Below are 15,241 nucleotides of genomic sequence, written 5' to 3' on the forward strand. Positions count from 1 at the left end.
ATAGTTCACAGGATCATTAGCTCAATAATTACATTCAAATATGGTAATGTATGCAGATTAACATTAACTCCAACACATGCCCAAGGCCAGACAGCTAACCTGCACCAACTCCAAGACCAGTATAATTTAGCACAGGTTAACTGAGTGATTTATCGTGTAGATCTTCATGCTTATACAATAGCAAAAGAAATGAAACTAAGAACAACTGACCTAAGGGCTCACTTTTGCTCAGTGAAGAGCACAGATAAAAACATCAAATAATTACTTGTCGGTGTAATGGAGACTATGAAAACACAACACACTCTTATCTTAACCAGTTTTCCTTTTGTCCCACTCAGTAGCCATACAAAGATGACAACCCTCTAGCATTTAACACATACTTTTGAGACACAAAAATACGGAAATCAAGTGAGCAATTAAAGCATTTATTATTTTTAGCAACAACAGAAATGTGGTGTTACTTCTAGATCAAGAAAATTAAAACCTCCACAGCCATTACCTTAATGCTTCTACACTGGACACCATTGAAAACTTCTCCATCATACCTAAAAACAAACAACACCTGCAATGAGTATATTCTTATCACCAGACCACTACGTTACATACATCGAGACAATCATCAACCTCTCAAGTCTCAGAAGCAATAATGTTAAACACTAAATCTTAATTTACAGGAGGCCTTTTAGAAAGCAGCAAGAAATGAAGCCAGTTTTAAGTAAAACGGAGTTATGAGTCACATCCACTTGAAATCCCATGTTTAAAGTACTGTAGAAATAGCTGCATGAGCCCACTACTACACTTCAGTCCGAAGGATTTTTAATGAAAATTCATAATCTCAAGGTTTCAGTCCTTTACATACTGATTTCAATTGATTTAGCGAATTCAGTTTTGAACACATAACAAATACTTAAATCTACCAACGTAACCAGCCAAAGAAAACACAGCACAAAGTATTCATTTTGCCATATTCTATACTTAATATACACACATTCCAATAAAGCTTCTCTATCTGCACTGCATAGATCCAATAGATGTAACAACCATTAAAAAATAACCTATTAAACATGTTTTGCTTCAGATTACAAAACCAATTTAAGCCATGGAAAATCTCAAGCTTGCTTATTACACCCAATAACCAAGCATTACACCAATGGCTTGTAATGATTGATTTAGAAGTTTTACTGTTCAGTAACTTAAGATATGACTCAGGCTATCATTAAAGAAGCCAATTCAACACGGAATGAATTTGCCCCACGCCTTCCTACACGAATGCAGCCATTTCCTAATCTTTGTTTGCAGATACGAGCCTAGAATCCTAGCTGTATTTTTTTATTGCATTTCTTGTTCTTCGAGAAGTACTAGGTCTCAGTGACATTAGCAACTCCACTTTACTCACTAGAAACACCTCATGCCCATGGCGATGTTTGGGTCGATTTCATTCCTCAGCATTAGCCAGCATTTTAAGTGTAACTCAAAAGGCAAGGGAGTGAAGCGGAAGGTAGCACCGCTCAGGCATGAGGTTGCTCCCAACCCCAGCCGATGACGCCGGCAATCAGCATTTCCCACATCATCAGTCCCCGAGGGCACCCGACGCGGCCCCCTACCGCCGGCCGGGCCTGCAAGCGATCAAAATGGCGCAGCCCAGCCGCACCTCGCAAGGCACCGCCCTCATCAGGGCAAGATGGTGCCCGCCGCCCTCTACCACGAACTACCGGCCCCAGCGTGCCCCGCGCCGCAGGACACCGCTTCCTGCAAGGGAAACCGGCCATGCTACGCTACCGCCTCCCTCCCTCCCGAGGCGCGCGGTGTGCTGGAACATGTAGTCCACCCTCCAGCCATTCCTCTCCGCGACGGCGGCAGCAGCGGGGAGCCATACCACGCCGTGCGGCCCCACCGCTAGCCTGCACCTGGCCGCGCCCGCGGCTCCAATGCGCGCGTCTCTCCCACCAGCTCCAGCCTCAAGTACTAGGCGAGCGCCGCCCCAGTCAGGCCTCCCCAGCAGCCCAGCATAAAAGAGAAGCGCAAGGAACCCCCCAGCCGCGCTCAGGAAGAGGCGCACATCGCAGCCCCAACCGCCTCTCCCGTACCCTCTTACCCGCCACCACAGCAGCTCCGCGGGAAAAGGGAGCGAAAAGAGGGGCTCGCAGCCTTTATATCTGCTCTGCAGGGTGGAACGAGGCTGGCTCCGCCTCCCTTCCTGCGAGTCGAGGGGCGGGCCGATCCCGCCCGCGGCTGCGCTTCGTGCCGTCCGGCGCGATCGGGGTCGCTGGAGCGAGGAGGGTGTTGCTTTTCAGTCTGTTAGCGGGCTCGTGGGCGCTGATGTGGTCCCGTCAGAGCCTGGCTGTGGCCCGCTGAGCGTGAGGGCAATGTCACCGCCTGGGCAGGGCAGGAGGCTGCCGTCGGCTTGGCTGCCCGTCCTCCGAGGGCCCTGAAGCACGGGGCGGAGGGGAGAGAGCGGGACGGGGCTGCCCCCTCTCGCTGAGGATGGCGTGCCCTGAGAGGGACAGACAGAACGAGTGCTCGTGTCCGGGCTTTGGTCCCGGTGCTGCTTGTGCATTTTGTATTACAAGGGGTTTGCACAAAGCTGTGAGCTGGTAAATGAAGGCAGGAACGTGATGCAGCTTCGCCTCCCAGGCAGATCAAATGCTTTTTCTCGCTGAGTGCTTGTTTCTTCTATCTGCTGTTACTGTTTTCTAGGGCTCCAAGTGGTTAACCTTATGTATTTTTGCCTGAATGCTTCAGCTTTCCTTCGTCTCTAATTAGATGTTTCTGAAACCTTAACCACAAGCACACCCTTTTCCTTTTTGGAAACAGCACACAACGCTTTATATTTGTATAACAAGACACCAGGGCTGAAAAATCTCCTATTACCCACAGTAGGCAAAAAAACAGTTTTTTACTCTAGAAAGTGTAAGAATGCTGTTCCACGGTGAGCCAAAGAGTGGGCTCCCCCCGGTACCAGTTGTTAACTTCCAGCGGTAGCCACTGGAAGTTACACATCAGTCAGATGAACCAGCCTCCTGTACCACTGCGGAAGCACTGGTGAAAGAAGTGCGAGCAGGCATTGGGCTACAGTGGCCATGGTAGGAGTGCTGCAGCTTAGATGATGTTTAAGGCGATGTGAAACCATATCCCAAGTTCTTATTAATGGCGGTCCTCATTAATCGTTTGTAAGCAGTTCACTTTTTTTTGGTCTGCCTGTTTATTGGGAGGTTTAGTGTATCAACTTAGTTGAGGAAACCAGGAAAACCAATGAACAAAACCATGGAGCTTCTGAATTTAGCTCCCTTCAAGGCTGCACATTCCCACACAGTGTAAGCACTGGTGGTAGGCAGTGCTGGTTATAATGGGTGATTGCCTCTTTTGAGGCCCACACAAGTGTGCCTGCCTGAAAAGCTCAAAAAGTCTTTGATGGTTTTACAGTTTGTTAAAGAATGCTACAGAAGACGATGGACCACAAGATGGATTCTCAATAGGAGGGAGCAGATAAGGAAAGTCTGGAAAAGCGACTTGTGAATTGTTACAATATCTGGCAATTTTATTCCTTAAATTACTGAGATTAATACTACCAGGAAAACTAAATATTTGACAAATATTAAGCCAGTTTTCTTTGGCAGCCCATGGCAGAGGATGTCACTCATTTTCTCTCCGAGTTTCTTCTTCCACATCTACTTTACCTGTCTGAAATGTTCCCCTTGAATGCAAGCAGCGTGACCCTAATGACGAACTGCAAGCTGCAGCTGGTTGACCACCTTCTCTGCTTAGAGGCATGAGGAAAAGGGTCTGTGCTGCCTTTTTGCCTGAGTGCTGCTTAAGCTGCTGTTTCTGTAGGAGAGAAGCTATAGCATCAGAGAATAGTTGTTAGTGCTTCAGGCAGGCTCAGCAGCTGAACTTGGGCACAGGCAAGCAGTTTGTCGGTGAAAACGTTAACCCACCCTTCCTTAGTGACATCAGGGTTGAAGAGAAGCAAAGCAATCACAACCATGGCTAAAGAAAGAAGGTAGCTCCTTACCATTCCTTTCCTAAGTGCTAAATACACATCTTTGATACAGCACCTTTGGAGGGCTTTTATTTCAGGGGGAAAAATAGAGAGACTCATAATTTAAGCCCAGAGTACATCACATAAAGCATAATCAGGTACTGTCTTAGCTTGCAGTTGATCGTAACAAAACTATAAATAATGAGGGGACTAAGGGCCTGTCCAGGGCTATGGGATACTGCTTTACCACTTGAGCTTTGCAGGAGAAACACAGGTGTGCATGTACTGAAGGGAGCCTTTCACCGTACAATGTTACACATGCTAGCTTTCATAATTTGCCAGAAAAACTCATCTCTCTGTTAGATTGTAGGGTATGGGTTTACTAGCAATGCCTGTACATGCACTGTACGCAAACTTACAGCTACTGAAGTGTGCCTCATTTCTTAGCATCACCTAGGTCTGCTAGCACTAGACAAGTTTGTGGGTCAAGTGAAGCACATCTTTGTTGTAGGTAGGCAACAATTGCAGAGCTGGAAAAGATTAACCAAAGCAAAATAAAAATGTACATCACAATTACAGATTATATTTAAAAGTAAGGTTCCTTCTTAGCTGCTTTTCTTTCCCCTCTGTCATGTTTCCACATCTTTAACATCCAGGTGTCTGGACGAAGGTGCAAGCTACACCTGATCCTCACAGTCCCAGAGAGATCCTAAAACTATATAAGCCTGGTTGCCATAAAGCATTAGTTTATAGATGAAACGCCTCTGAATTTAGCTCCCTGCATGGCTGCGCATTCCCACACAGTGTAAGCACTGGCGGTAGGGAGTGCTGGTTATGAGATAATAGGTGATTGCCTCTTTTGAGGCCCACATAAAAGTGTGCCTGCCTGAAAGGCTGGTGGTGTGGCTACCTCCAGGACTTTTCAGCTCCAGGCAGCTCTCTTACACATTCTCTGTTCTTGTTTTAAAGGATTCCTCTGTCTTCTTGTTCTTTCTTTTTATTTCTCTCTCACATCACTTCCCTTTTGCCCTATTTTAAGTCTGGCTTCTTGGATTTTCTCCAATAGCTTTGCAGCTTTGATGATTCACATCTTTTGGTTTGGTTTGGAGTTGTTACCAGTGCATCCTTTGGGATGCTGAGTTTCCCTCCCCGCTCACCTTCCCAGCAGGAAGTCTATTGTATGCAGCTTTAATTTCTTCCTTCTCACAACAGATAATACTTACTGTAAAATCCTGAACTGACTTTGCCATACTTCACATTATGCTTCAGAAAGTGCTTGATTAGGGAAACAATTTCATTTATCTTACAGTTGTGGCCCTTAATATTTTATAGAGAACTTCTCAGTTCCCTCTCTTTGAGTTTTTAGTCACTTTAGTGTCACAGAATGTTGAGTCTGGTTTTTAAATGATAAATGAGAGCATAAAAACTTTAGAACAGCTGCACAGGGTCAGACCAGAGGTTCAACCTCCTCTCTCCCAGCATCCTGTTTCCAGCTGTAGTCAAAAGAATATGCCTAGGGAAGATGCTGAATTTTGTGTGTTGCTGTTATGCATACTCAGTTTTTTAAGCTCCTGCAGCTGTTTATGCATCAGCAATGAATGGTTACTGATTTTTTTTTACCCCTCTGCATACCATCTTTTTCAAATCAATTCAGTAAGTTTACTAGTACCGGTCATGCAGGGTTCTGCAACAGTTTTTCCCCCCAATGAAAATGAACCATCTACTTCTACCCTCTGTTTCTTGTCTTTTACCTCATATCTCATGTCTGCTTAGTTTCCCTAAAATCATTAGCTAAGAGGCTCCAGGGAATCTCTGCACTAGATCATGTTCCCACATGCCTGTTGGTGAGAAGCATGATGTGAATTTACCAAGAGTTCTGGTTGCTGCCTTATTGTTCCCTAGAACCTTTTCAAGACATATTGATTGTGTTTGCTGCTGGCCCTCCTTTAGCACCAGAACAATTTCAAGTGAGAGCTCACACACCACTTTTAGTAGCTCACATATTTCACTGGGTTCCTCTGGAGAATCATCTGCTCCTGTTGAAACTGCAGCACCTTCTGGAAGTATGAAGCAACTTCTCTGATGGATGCCACAAAAGTGGGATAGTGTGGGGAATTTCCCTAGATCTTCTACACTGAACATGGATGAGAAAAAAATAATGCAATTGCATGGCCTATTTTTCTCTGACCAGATTTCCTGTGCCTCATGAATTTGAAAAGGGGTATGTTACCAGTTTTGATAGACTAAACACCATTACACTGTCATGTGCTGTTGTGAGCTTCCTTTTGTCCTTTTTCAAGTCTTTCTAGAATGGTGATTTTGTGCCTTCAAGATAGCGTTCTCCATTTGTCTTCATACCGCTTGTGAGGATTTAATGTGCATACATGTTCCTTTTAATTTTGTTTTTAACAAGCATCTTCATTTTCAGTACAGCTGTGGTGGATATTTGGGTTGTTTGCTGCAAAGATAGAGTACCTAAATGTACAGTGGTTGCTTATACTGACGCATTCGGTTTATTGTTATAATTGAACCAGTTTATATATGGCTAAAATTAATAATAAAGCATAAGTAAGGTTTATACAAGAAAAAAAGTCCAAACCCTCTGTATTTAGTTACTTAGCAGAAGCAAGAAAGTTGGTGTATTAAGACAGACAAACTAATGAATATTTTTAAGTTAAATTAGGTGTGTTTTTCCTGTTTACCAAGGTAAGTCTGTGTGCTGTCTCCAAGAGTACATAATTGTAACTGGTTTATTGTTTAACAAAAGCACTCATTATCTTGAACTGCAGCAGCATTTCCGTATGCCCAAGAATACTTGAGGGAAATTTCAGGCTGAGTCTTTGTCAGTGCTTGGGATCATCATCTTTCTCTCAGTGTTCAAATTTCTTCTGTGTTATTTTGCATAAGCAGCATCTTACTGAAAGATAATACACTTTGTTTAATTGCTGTGTAGTTGCTGCTTATCTTACCGTCTTTTGCTCACCCTTAAGAGATGAGACGAACAGGCCCAGATGAGAAGAAAGCATTGACAAACTGACTGTAAAACTCACTTTTAAGTAAGAAATACACCTTCACATTCCTTAACAAGAGGCTGCTTTTGGTTCTTAGAGAAAACAAGGCTGCTGAACTATTTGATTTGGTTTTAATATTGCCATTTTTCAGAGGGTTGCTCACAGTTAAAATATCCTATAATCACACCCTATACAGAATCAGGTAAGACAACACATACTCAATTTGATCTTTTCAAGATCAAGTCTCATGTGAACTATTATGACAAAATAAAAGTTGTAAAACTGCATTCCAGTATCTGGAATTGCATCTGGATATAAGTACAGATCTCAGAGTGAGAAAGAGGCACTCCCTTTGAAGTGGATATTTTTTGGAATGTTTTATTTGATTAAGAAAATATGCTTATTATTTTACTCATGGTATGTGTATTAAAACATACTCATACTTTTTATTGGTTTAAATGTAGGGAAATGTAACTGCAGGATCTACAGTGCTAATCTGTTAATTTTAATAGATTTAATGTTGTAGCAAGCCTTTAGATGGTGCGTAAGTCTTTCCTTCTATGAAATTTGTGTAGACATAGGTGTTTCTCAAATCTTTTTTGGATAATTTTATTTCCATTTTGTCTTGTTCTTAATAATGGCAAGCTTTCCAGACCAAGATAGTGTGTTAGCAGGTTTTGTGCGTGTGTCTTGCTCTTCTCAGTTCTCATACAGGAAAAGATCAAACAGCACTTTCTGTAGATGTGTTTTAACTTTACATTTAAGTAGAACTTAAAAGCTGCTGCTGCTGAAAGGGGTGACCTTGTTCTTTCCTGCTCCCTTGTCACCACTATAAGCTGCTACAAGCAACTACCTTATACAATAGAAAACAATTACACTCCTCTTCCCCCCACCCCGCTTTAGTTTTCTAGCAAATCAGCCACCTGAACTGACTCACTGTGACCACCTAACCACTAGTTTTAACAGAAGGGAAGTGGTAGGAGCAAACGCCCTGGGCTGGGGAAGAGTTACGCAGCGTGATGTCCCCTGATAGCAGCTGTTACTTAGGCAGCTATAAATATGATGTGAAACCTTGATCACTCCAAAATACAGTTTGCACCTATTTAACTATGCCTAAATGCAAATATTCTACCATTAAAATAAAGATCATTTGATGGTTAAGAAGTCTGTTCTGCTCTTTGCTGCTATTTGTTCCTGTACTGTAAGGAAGAGGATATATCCAAATATAATTAAATTATATAGACAGTTGATATTCAGAGCAGTACAGCTTATGGCTGGCCCTAGTATAGAGCAAGATAATTGTGATGCTCTGCCTTTAGAGCATCTTATATATCCCTTAGGATATGTAAGATTAATCTGTCCAGTTTTTGAAGATGGGGGCTGTGTTTGTAAAGAACTAAAAGAGAAGGGCAGCATAGATAGTACTGTAACTGTTCCTTAAAACACAAATCAGCTGTTTCAGTTGTGTAAATAATTTGTCAACTTGAAGTTATAACCTAATGTATTGCTGGCTTCCTAGGAGGGAACTCGCAGCATTGCAGATTCTTAGAACGTACATAAGCACATTTTCACTGTCCTGATATTCCTGACTGGAGCTGATAGCTGACCTCCTGATGCTGATGGGGTGTGTTCTTCTGTTATAATGAAAGTATTCAGATAAGGTGCCTCCAGCTTATGGCCCTCCTACATTCTAACTTGCTTGCCTGGTTGTGCTTTCTTCGATATTACCCAAAACTCAAAGTAGCTCACCCAGCTCTCTGGGCAGCACCGGGAAGGACCAGGGCATTTTAGAAGTTGCATGGTTTCTCCACCTGCTCAACAGCCAGCAGTAGAACAAGACAAGGACATCCTGTTTACGGACACTGTGTAGGGAAATTATGGGGCAAGGCTGCCACTCCTTGTCAGCACTAAGAACATGCTCTGCTTGGGTACAGAATATGCAGGTAGTAGGCAGATGATATTTATTTATGTGGTTCATGTGACAAGAAGCAATTGTTCTGCCAGAGGTAATGAGCACGCAGTGTTTCTAAACACACAGCCCTTGCAGAGTAGAGAATTTGGGCTGGGGCATGTTACAGATATGAATCCTCTGGAACTCCCCAGTCTCCAATTGCTGCCAGAGTCTCAGGGTGCATTCCCATCAGCATCCTTTTAAATTCCTGAACTAGGCTGTCTTGGGAACCAGGCACAGATGACAAGGAGATGCACTTGCTGAGATTCTATATTCCTCATAAAAAAAAACAGTGCCACAGGAGTTTTCAGAGAGGGCAGTGATTAGATCTGAGAGTAGTTGACCTTCAAGCTTATAGAGAGCAGCTCCTAGGGAAGCTTGGGGTATTGTGCAAGATATAAAAAGGTCGGGCCACTGCCTGGTTTTGGGAGAGGCAAGCAGTTCACTCCTCATGAGCAGGCTGGTCAGGATGCCATATGGGGATAGAGAACCTGGTGAGTGACCCTGGTAGCTACATGCACAATGCAAACCATTAATAGTTGCTATAATGTAGCTGACTTGCCACAGGAGCTGGCACCCTTGCCTGAGTTACTGTGTGGCTCTGGCTGGTGCTAGTTGCTCTGCAGGACTGGTTGCGTACAAAGGTGTTGCTGTGCTCCTTGGAGGGATCATATATCCCTATCAGAGAATGAAGTTCCTTCGCTGTCAAGGTCTCCGCCCCACAGTATGTGGGGTACAACCACGACAATGGGACTCTTGGTACCAGTGGCAAAAGTACCTACCTGCTTTTTTATATTCAACTCCTCCTATCTATAGGAGATACAATCAGTCTATAGGAGTTACAATTCCAGATTTATCATAGGTGCCTGTAGCACCTACTACAAGCCTTGTTTCGGTCTTGACTTTGTGTCTTCTAGCTGTGGGCATCCCACTTAGCCCGTCTGGCAGTTCCTGACTCTACCACCTGGCCGATCCACAGACTCAGTGTGATATAGCCTTTCTGCTGAATTTAGTAGGAGCTGTGAGGAGGATGCCAGAAGCTACCTTAGCATGCTGTAAGTTGTATTGCCTCAACTAAAAAAGTCTTTTGATAACAGTGCTCTATTTTCTAAGAACAAAATTGAAACTTTCTAAGTGCTACTGAAGAAGGAAGCTCATCAATGTTGCTTTCATTTGTCTTGAAGATCTTGCAGTTTATTAGCATGTTTAAGTATTTTCCATGGACTGCAGTAGGAGTTTGTGGCACACCTTGATTGTAGGGCTTATCCCCTACATGCAAGTAGAAGATAAGACAGCTCTACCAGCATAATAAATCCACGCTCTACTAGGAGTGTCCAAGTATTTGGAAACCTTACCCATCCCACCATGGCTGAGAAATTGCGCGTCCTCTTGTTCCAGGAGTCCTGCGGGTCCAGCTCAATATGTCTTTCTCCTGCCTTTCCAGTCTGGGTTGCCACAGACCACGCTAGGATCTGCAATAACTTGCTCTTGCTTTATGTTCACATTTCTGCAACAGAGGCTAGACTCACCTCACAGGCACTGGGAGGGAACAGCATGCAGGGAGCAGCCTATTCCTCCACACCCTGCATAGGATGGGGCCATGGGCCTGCGCACAGTGAGAGATCTCGGCAAGTTGCAGCAGAAGAGCTGGTGAAGCAGAAATGTGATGTAAAATGCTGCATGTCAAGACAAGAGGCTGAAACCTGTTTGAACCTGTAAGCAGTCTGTTTTGCAACACCGATCAGACACGTACACCTGACTCACAGCCGGTCTGGGAGACTGATGCTTCATACAGGAGTGGATCAATTTTCCCCACTTTTTGATCGTGGATGGTTTGATCATTACGGTAATTCTTCTTTAAACGCAAGAGGGCACTCCCACCTCACTTCTAAAAGAGTGCTGGTAAAAGTTCTTAATGGAGCTACGCAGAATTGCAGCTCCTCCCGTGTCCATGCTTTCATAACAAAACAATCACTATGCATTTATAAGTATTTATAGGCCATATTTAAGAAAGTGATCTTGGTTTGATACTTTCTTCAAAATAGCATGTCTGAAGAAAAAAATGAATTTTATCCTTGATTTCAATGAAGTAAACCCCAAACTCCAATGTCCTTGAAACCAGAATCGTACTGAAATTGGGAGACAACAGGCTACTTTTTTTTTTTTTTTTTTTTGGATTTCAGGTGCATTATCTGATCGAAACAGAGACCTCTTTTGCCTGCAATAGCAAATTCAGTAAGAGCAACTACAGAAAGGGAGAATGAGATTTGAAGTTGTTACACTTGGCAACACATATTTTGGAGTAGAACTTTGGTGCTCTGTTCACATAAGTTTCCCTTATCCACTCACTCTCATCTGCCTGGTGTGATATGCTGTCACTGTTCTTCATGATCTAGTCACACAAAAATAAATGCATTTTAAGCTTACCCAAGGGCCTCCCAGTTTCTGGAATCAAAGTCTCCCTTGATCGCTTGGAAAGATTTTAACAGCGTTTTTTTAGTGTCCAGCACAGTAAATTAAGATCTAGACTTGTAAACCAGAATTTTCTGTACATTCTACGATTTAAAATGCAAATAAAACCTACAAGTAATTACTCTTTAAATGAAAATATACATATACAAATCCCAAACTCCACTGTGCTAATGATCTCAGTTTAAATGCTTACATTTCTTTCACTTGAAGAGAGTTATTCAGTATGGTCTAAAGCTTTTCCATGGGGGAATAAATTTTAACCAAGCCTGACAGAGGCTTCTGAGCTCCTGTTAAGTTTTTGTAAGTTTTCCTGCACTTCCCATTTAAAGGAAAGAGGCTGCAGCTGTCCTCCCCTGAGCAAAATGCGAGTGCTAGTCAGCATTTCAACGTGCAGTGCAGCCATGAGTATGCCACTGCACCGTTAGAGATAGTAAATAACTGAAATAGTGAATTATAGTAATTTCTTATAGACAGCTGGATTCATAATCAACATACGCTATATTTTCAAATTACACTACTTTCCACAAATTCCTTCTCCTGTCTAAAGTTTGCCAAACATAAGAATGAGCATTTATAGAGAGAAAAAAACACAAACAAACAAACAAACAAACAAAACAAGTCCTGTGGAAGGGTCAGTAGCATTTGAAATTGATTTCCTGTATTTTAATAATCACTGTGGACCTTTACTGGGGGAACAGCTTCCTGACGCTGGCAGAGGTGAACTGCTACAGATCAGCTAGCCTGTTCAATATGGTTCATTAACAGAGCTAAAAGTCAACTGTTATGACCATCATTTCAGAAATATCCATACTTACAAAACCTTTGTTATTTCTGAGGAGACCATGCCTGGAAATTAAATTAGCAACTTGATCAAGAATCTGCCGCTACTCCATGTGTTTCAGGCAAATAGTGCACTGTTAAACCAGATTTCTTTGGAGAGGCAACTGATACTAGAAAATTCAGTTAGACCCAATAAGTTACTCTTATAAACACTTTACCTGCCTTTATTCTCTTTGAACCGTATTTAACTGTCTGCTTTATGAATTAGTCAGGTATGGGTTTATGGATCCATTGGGCTATAAAATTAAAAAAGTGGTGTAATGAGGATAAAATGCAATGCAAGAGTCCCCAGCACATACTTATGTGCCTTTAATACCAGCACTCCCCATAGTTCTCATTTTAGTACTTTACACTTCTACTCCTGCAAATTTTCCCCCAGAGTGCTGTCAAGCAGTTTGCTGTTCTAGATGGTGCTGATCCTTCTTCTGTTCCCTGCTTTCAGCATTCCAAATCAAAAATGCCGTGACAGATGTCAGACCTCTTGGCCAAAAAGGTTTAAGAAATTGGTGGTGAAGCTCATAACAATCAATAAACATGTGGGGGTAAGAAGAAGGGGTGATAAGTGCAGGGGAGGATCATTGAGTACATCTGGACAAGACTCACGTATGTAACTCTTCCAGCTCCCACTGGAGTCTGTCAGGCCTCTATCCTCTCACCCCACTCCTTATTCCACTGCCTCACATTTTGTGTCTCATACAGGAAACAGAGGCTAGAATAGCTTTTACTGGAAGGGGACTGCTAAGTAAAAATCAGAAGTGCATCCCATTTACACAAAAATGGAATGGAAAAATACCTTGTAGAAATAACGCGAAGATGCTAAAAGTGCAGTTAAAATTTGTTCCTTGGTCAAAATGGTGAGTTAACAGGTTCCTAGGAAAGATCAGCTATCTAGGACAATCGCATAAGCATGTAAAGGTTCTTCTGGATGACATTCCTTCCTTCCAGCGTATCAGCCAAACCACGTAACTTAGTGTCATCAGCAGACTTACTGAAGGCTCACTCAATCCCACTGGCCCTTTCACCAACTAAGATATTGAACAAGACCGGTCCCAACACCGATCCCTGAGGGACACCACTCGTTACTGATTTTCAACTGAACATTGAGCCGTTGACCACAACTCTTTGCATACAGCTGTCCAGCCAGTTCTTTATCCACCAAGTAGTCCACCCATCAAGTTGATGCCTCTCCAGTTTAGAGACAAGGATGTTGTGTGGGACAGTGTCGAACACTTTGCATAAATCCAGGTAGATGACGTCAACTGCTTTGCCTCTATCCATCAGTTCTGTAGCCCCATCATAGAAAGCCACCAAATTGATCAGACAGGATTTGCCCTTAGCATTATTTTTTGATGTGTTTAAACAGTACAGGAAATGATTGCCAGTGAGAAAACTTGTGAAATGCTAAACACCAAAACTGTTTGTTTAAGTTATACTTGTAAGTAAAACAGCAAAAATATTTTGTTTATGGCATTGGTGAATGGTAACTTAAAAAAGATCCTGAAGTTAGATCCTGAGAGGGGTAAGTCCTGAATGTCATCCAGACTCCATGAGTCCATGAAATCTTGTCCATGAAAAATGAATCAAATTTAATTCCAGATACTTGCATGGCTGCCTGCCCAGAGAAACCTACCACAGTTAGTCACAGAGTAGCTTCCCTCAGATAGCATGGAAATCATACAGATGCAAAGTAGGCTGAGGATGGATTGTTTTGAAACAATATGCAAATAATGCAGAGTGTTGGTGTACATGACTGCCTGTACAGACATTCAAGGAGTGACTCAAGGAGGAAAATCAGCAAGAAGAAGTAAATGGGAGATTGTGAAGCAATGTCTGTAGACAAAACCTGCAACAATAATTCTTGTTAATGGAATGAAAACTTGTTATTTGTGCAATATAAAAATGGGACAAAAAGAAAGACATTAAAAGTGTTCCAGTGTACAAATAAATTAACTCCAGCACTTACTGATCTCAGAAGTCCTTCAACTGACTTTTCTAGACCTTTAATCAAAAGTTATGTTACTGAGAAATACCAGAATGGAGTCAACAGAATAACTTGGCTGAGCATGTATAGACTGAGATATAAGAGAGAGTGCTTTAGTCACCTGCAGCAAGTGGTCACCAGCAAAGGAAAAATGTCTGAAAAGCTCCTGAAATTCTAAATGAAGCATACCCCAAATGCTGCTGAGCAGAAATTTCTTTTGAAAAGTAAGACTATGCAATGGGATGGCCTCTAAGTTTCTTGGGCGTTTATTCTGTTCAGATCCTCACCCTATAAGGATTTCAGTGCTTTTAAAAGCTGTCTTCAACAAGAATACTAGTAGATTTGGACATCGAGGGGTAAAAAAGGACTTTAAATATAGCTGTTCATTAAAAGATTGCATCTCAATGCAGTGATTAGCATAATATAGTTATGCTATATTATTTAGAGTGTATTATACATGTCATATATATACTGCATAACACAGCTTTTTATATGTGTGTGTATGTAGCTATATATATATATATACACCATATGTATGTATGCTACATAAGTTTGTGCTATATGTCATGTATCCAGCTCATTTTAGGTTACTGCTTCACAAAGACCTTCTGTTGGTTGCTGGCATTCACACTGAACTGACAGCTCCTCCCTGTCTTTCGTCGCTGACCCACTCTATGCCAGGGCCATGGGGAAGGCAGTACAGGATGAAACTGCCACCTGAGGTCTCCCCATAAACAATATTAGAGTTTGCTGATGGGGATTACAATTTCAACTCCCCAAGCACCCAGAGCAGCACAAAGAATATGGAGAAGTTAAATTGCCTTTACTGCTTATCATAACATTTGCTTTACCCACTCAGAAGATAACGGAGAGGTACTTGATCAGGTAAGATTCTGTTGTCAGTCTGAGGTTATTCAGAGAGAATTTGAGTTCAGCAGTTGCTCCAGAATAAGCAGTACTGCAGAGGCCTTCCTCACTATGATATTTTTGGTTTATTTCATTGTTAA

The 15,241-nt window shown here is 42.3% G+C and overlaps 1 long non-coding RNA gene across 1 annotated transcript; it reads left to right on the forward strand.

Moving 5' to 3' along the window:
* The first annotated feature begins 10,514 nt into the window (after positions 1-10,514).
* Positions 10,515-11,367, forward strand: LOC133221105 (uncharacterized). Its single transcript, XR_009727896.1, has 2 exons — positions 10,515-10,656; positions 11,125-11,367. It is a non-coding gene; the product is annotated as an uncharacterized LOC133221105 (long non-coding RNA).
* The last annotated feature ends 3,874 nt before the right edge of the window (positions 11,368-15,241 follow it).

The sequence above is a fragment of the Neopsephotus bourkii genome, unplaced genomic scaffold (assembly GCF_033783945.1).
Source record: "Neopsephotus bourkii isolate Nb327-2 ecotype Australia unplaced genomic scaffold, CSIRO-AGI_Nbou_v1 NB_1511, whole genome shotgun sequence".
NCBI lineage: Eukaryota > Metazoa > Chordata > Aves > Psittaciformes > Psittacidae > Neopsephotus > Neopsephotus bourkii.